The 5,735-nt window shown below is 46.2% G+C and overlaps 1 protein-coding gene across 6 annotated transcripts in view; it reads left to right on the plus strand.

The window, feature by feature from the left end:
• The window catches only part of MAPK4 (mitogen-activated protein kinase 4), a 173,117-nt gene that overhangs the window by 123,987 nt on the left and 43,395 nt on the right, over window positions 1-5,735 (plus strand). The window lies entirely within an intron of this gene.

Raw genomic sequence — 5,735 nt, forward strand, 5'->3', positions numbered from 1 at the left:
CCTCAGTACAGTTTTAAATTCATCCCCAAGTAAAAAATCCCAATTCAAGCTGCATAACCAACTATGATTCCTAGATACATGGAACTTAGATCTTGGCAAACAGTACCTCTTTACTTAAAGAAAACCTGAGACATGAAAATTTAAACTTAACACATTTATGTTGGAGGTTACGGCATGGTTAAGTAGACTATGTCCATCCACTAAATAGAAAGATATACAACCATTTTCAATGGTGATTTTGAAGAGTTTAGAATAACATAGAAACTGTATATGTAATAAGGATTGGGTTTAGAAAGGAAGATACAGCATTGGATAGATGGTATGATCATAAGAGTTTAAAGCAAGCAGAGAAGAAAGATATATAAAAAACAGATGAGAAGTAAAAACTCCAAAATGCTAACGACTGGACTATACATGGTGTTTTTTTTTCCCCAGTCATTCCAAAAGTACAATATAAACATGCACACTTTTTAAAAATACTTTATTTGTGGCTGTGCTGGGTCTTCATTGCTGCGAGGGCTTTTTTCCAGTTGCAGTGAGCAGGGTGGAGAAGGAAATGGCAACCCACTCCAGTATTCTTGCCTGGAGAATCCCAGGGACGGGACAGCCTGGTGGGCTGCCGTCTATGGGGTCGAAGAGAGTCGGACAGGACTGAAGCGACTTCGCAGCAGCAGCAGCAGCGAGCAGGGGCTCTCTGCAACAGTGAGAGTTGCAGCACGCAGACTTCTCACTGCAGCGGCTTCTCTTGTTGTGGAGCATGGGGTCTAGAGCCTGCGAGCCTCTGTGATTGTGGTGTGAGGGCTCAGCAGTGGTAGCTCCCAGGCTCTAGAGCACAGGCTTAGTGGCTGGGGCGCACGAGCTTAGTTGCTCTGCAGCGTGTGGGATCTTCCCAGACCAGGGATCGAACCTGTGTCTCCTGCACTGGCAGACAGATTCTTTTTTGTCCCAGTGATCTCTTCAGGTAGGAAGCTGGGGAAGTTTGTTTGCTGGGTGGGACGAGTAAGCTTGCAAAAACATGTTTATTGCAAAAATAGGTAAACTCAGATCATTTGGCCTCTGAGAGAGCCGGGTCAAGCACCGTGGCATCTGGCCCAGGAGGCTGGACATGCTGACCCTTGTCTGCATTCTGCCTGGAGGTGCCCGTGCTGTTGAGTGTGTAAATCTTACCTCCCCACCCAGGGTGGCAGCTGTGCTTTGGCCACTGGCTCCACGGGAACGTGGGGCAGGCTCTTCTGGCTGTGCCATCCCCTGGGAAGCAGAACTGCTCCCCTCAGAGGCAGGGTGGCCAGATGCTAACTGCTGCCATGGAATCCTGAGCAAATTACTTTACCTTCCTCACAAGCCTCTGATGGCTGGCTCCATCCTCTCATGATCGATTCTACTTCTCAGGGCCGTGCAAGAGTTGAGAAGATGATGCGTGTAATGTGTGTGTCAGCTATCTTGGAAGGACTCAGTAAACAGTGGCTCTTTTTTTTTTTTACTATGATTATGAATCACCATTGGAGGGAATTATGACACCTGAAATTTGACCACTAATGACGCCAAAACTCAGCCTCTGTGCACCAGTGCCGAATCGATTCTCAGAGTTTTAGGTGAAGTAGAAAAGCTTTATTGCCTTGCCAGGCAAAGGGCGACATGCAGGCTCATGCTCTCAAATCTCAAATCAAACCCGGTCCCAGGCTGGGGGGTATTTGGTGAGGAGTTTTATAGCAGTGGTTGGGGTGGGAGGAGGTTGCTAATAAGGATCAGGGTTTGTGTGGGGTCTGGTGGCTCAGATGGTAAAGAATCTACATGCAATACAGGAGACCTGGGTTGGGAAGATCCCCTGCAAAAGGGAACGGCCACCCACTCCAGTATTCTTGCCTGGAGAATTCCATGGACAGAGGAGCCTGGCAGGCTACACTCCATGGGGTCGCAGAGAGTCAGACAGGACTGAGCAACTTTGACTTTCACTGCGTTTCTTTAATCTGACCTCAGGTGGTCTCTTGATAAGCGTCTCTGGTTCTTGAGGTTATCAAACTGTGACCTTCTTTCTGGAATGAAGAATGCTTCATCAAGTTAACATCTCCCACTTGCTGGAAGTTTCAGTTCTGTAGACGAGTTCAAAGATACCATGTGTATCCTTTGAGGCAGAACCGGGCCCCTGCCCCAAGCCTGCACTGTCGTTTCTTGATGCAACTCTCGTCTCTGCATCCCCTCCCATCCCTATTAGCAACTCTTTGAACCTGCCCTCTAGAACTCAAAGAAGGTCATGGAGGCTGAAGCCTATTTCCTACAAATAAGAAATGGGGGACACAGAATGGCTTCCACTCCCAGGAACCCCACAGAGTCCTGTTCAGTTTCACTAACAGTAAATTTTATTGAGACAGTTGACCATGTTTTATTTTCTCTTCTAAGATACAAATTGAAGGAGTGAAGAAGAGGAAAAGTTCAGAAAGCCTTTATTTGAATAAACTTGTCCAAATGGATGGATTAGGAAGCAGTGCACTGGGGGAAGTGTATTTAACCCAAAGAGGGATCAGAATAGGGAGCCGCCTGCCTTAGTTTTTGACACTTTGGCCATTTAGCCAAAGTGATTTTAGTACAGAGGTTATACACTAAGAAAGTGAAAGTGAAGTTGCTCAGTCATGTCCGACTCTTTGTGACCCCATGGACTGTAGCCTATCAGGCTCCTCCGTCCATGGGATTTTCCAGGCAAGAGTGCTGGAGTGGATTGCCATTTCCTTCTCCAATGGATCTTCCCAACCCAGGAATCAAACCCCGGTCTCCCACATTGTAGACAGACGCTTTACCGTCTGAACCACCAGGGCAATTTCTTTACACTAAGAGTGATATTCAAAACACTTAATTGCTAAGGTTTGGGACCAACCAATCGAAATAGACGTTGGTAATGACCAATCAGCATGGATCCTGGTTGCTATGAGCACCCAAATCCCTACCTCTGCACACCTCACTCTACAAAGCCTGGAAGGCAGAGCCCTGCCTCCCCAGAGATGCTCCTTTAGACATCTGCCAGCAGCTCCACATCTGGGCACGCAGAGCAGTAATCGAGAGCCAAGCCCTGGTCCCAGAGCTGCCCCGAGCTCTCATTCCTGCTTCCTTCTCTTGTCCATGACACCATGTTTGCCCTCTGCTCTCCACCACACCTCTGACAGCAGGCATTGGGGAGCTGTTCCTTAGTCTCCCTGCTGGGCCGTGCTGGCCCCTCCTGTGTCCCCAGATGACCTGGACGGCAGGTTTCCAAGATGTCGGGGCCTCTGGAGTATGGCCGTGAAGATTTTATTCTGCGTGGCACCTGCTACGCAGAACTGCTGCCATCTGTAGAAACCATGAGTCCTCCTGAGGTAATCTCAGTTAAACAGTTATGATCTGCAGGACGCATCTTCTTGGAGATGAATATTTCCCACTTTACATCCCTACACTGTTGATTTTGGATTTGGAGTCACAATTCCCTGTGTAAGAGAGTGAGCCCAGAGTGACCATCCTGGCCTGGCTCCACAGGCCAGCACCCTGGAGGAAGGAGGTTGTCTGTAGATTGCGTGATGAAGGCAGAGGAGTCTGAAGCCAGAAGACTAAGCTTGTAAGTCTGGTTGTCTTGGCTTTTTATATGAGCTCCGCTCTGTGGTCACCAGCTGCCCTTATTCCTGGCCCCAACCAATTTGCATATGGTGGGTGGGTCAGATGCTAATGAGAGAATAAACAGGTGAGAGCTACTCCAGCTAGGGGACCAATATCGTCATTTCGAACCTGAACATTTTCCCGCAGTTCACAACAGTGAGCCCTGGAAGTTCTTTCCCATCCTTGATAACTCTGGGTCCTCCCACCAACCCTCTGAGGGAGGCAGGTCACATTACTTACTGTTCTCACTTGACAGCTGAGGACTAGGGAGCCCCAGGGGCTGAGAGGTTCATCTAAGACCCGCTGCTAATAAGTAGCAGTGGCGGACCAGGCCTGCCTCTGGGCACCAGGAGCAGCTGATGCAGCTGGGCTCAGCTTCAGAACTCGAGAACCCCCCTGCCGCCTTCCGTGATGAGGGAAGAGTCATAAGACAGGGGGCACTTGATTCTGCTTTCCCGAGAGGACACGAGGCAAACAGAGCACTTCTGTGACCTTCTCCACACCCCACGGTGAGCAGACAGGGAACCAGACGGGAACTGACGGCCCCTGTGTCCTCGGCCCGCCCTCCTCTCTGCGGGTCTCTTCCCACCTTCCCACGTGCCTCCTGCTGCCCCCCAGCACTCCCACGGGCCCTCTTCTTCCATCTCTCCCCACTGGAAACTTACTGAGGCCCAGGGCCTGCCTCTTGGGAACACAGGCTCCCACCAAGGGACCAGAGCTCACTACCCCAGCATTCAGCCAGTTGGAAAAGCGCTACCAGCTAGGGTATCACTTTTCAGTAGAAGATTTGCCTTTAAACTCTTTTAAAAACAATTTGGCTGAAATAAACAATTTACCCATTTAAAGTGTACAATCCAATGGCTTTTAGCATATTCAGAGTCATGCATGTAGCACCAGCATCAATTTTAAAACGTCCTCAGACATATTCCTAAAAGATCTCACCCACCTTAGTCACCATCCCCCAAAGTCTCCACACCTCCCCACCATCCTTGGCAAGCAAGAAATCTACTTTCTTTATAGATTTGCTTATTCTGGGCATTTCACATAAATGGAATCATGCAATATGTGATTCTTTGTGACTGACTTCTTAGTGTTTTCAAGGTTCATCCACGTGGTGGAAGATTTTAGTACTTCCTTTCTTTTTACTGCTGAATTACATTCCACTGTATATACAACATTTTGCTTATCTATTTCTTAACTGATGGATAGGTCAGCTGTTTCCACTTTGGGGTTTTGGATTAACGCTGCTATGAACATTCATGTACACGTTTTTGTGTTTACAGAGGTTTTCCTTTCTCTTGGATTATATACATAGGACTTGAATTACTGGGTCGTATGGTACCGTTGGAGGAATTACCAGGATATTTTCCAAAATGGCAGCACTATTTTACATTCTCACCAGCAATGTGTAAGGGTTCAATTTCTCTAAATATTCACACACACTTGAGATTCTGTTTTTATTCTAGCCATCCTAGTGGGTGTGAAGTGGCATGTCATTGTGGTTTTGATTTCCATTTCCCTGGTGTCTGATGATGTTGAGTATCTTTTCATGTGTTTATTGGCCATTTGTATATCTTCTTTGGGGGACTGTCTGCTCATATCCTCTGCTCATCCATTTTAAAATTTTTTATAGAATTGTACAAGTTCTTTATATATTCTAGATGCAAGTCTCTTATCATATAAACAGTTTGCAAAAAAAAAATTTCTTCCATTCTTTGGGTTATTCTTTTTACTGTCTTGGTGTTACCCTTTGAAGCACAAAAGTGTTTCTTTTTGATGATATCCAGTTGATGTACTTTTTATTTTCTTGCTCTTGCTTTTGGTGTCGAATCTAAGAAACCATAGCCTAATCCAAGTTCATGAAGATTTAACCCATAATTTCTTAAAAGTTTTATGGTTTTAGTTCTTACATTTGGGTCTTTGATGCATTTGAGTTAACTTTTATATAAGATGTGAGATTTTTGTCATAAGTTTTGAAATCAGGAGTGTGAGTCTGACAACATTGTTCTTTTTCAAGATTGTTTTGTCTATTTAGGTCATAAAAAGGATGCATTCTATAAGGATGAATCTTGAAACTGTTAATACTAAGTGAAAGCAGTCAGTTACAAAAGGCCACA

The sequence above is a fragment of the Bos grunniens genome, chromosome 24 (genome assembly GCF_055505025.1).
Source record: "Bos grunniens cultivar Pamir isolate PY7600 chromosome 24, Bosgru_T2T1.0, whole genome shotgun sequence".
Lineage (NCBI taxonomy): Eukaryota > Metazoa > Chordata > Mammalia > Artiodactyla > Bovidae > Bos > Bos grunniens.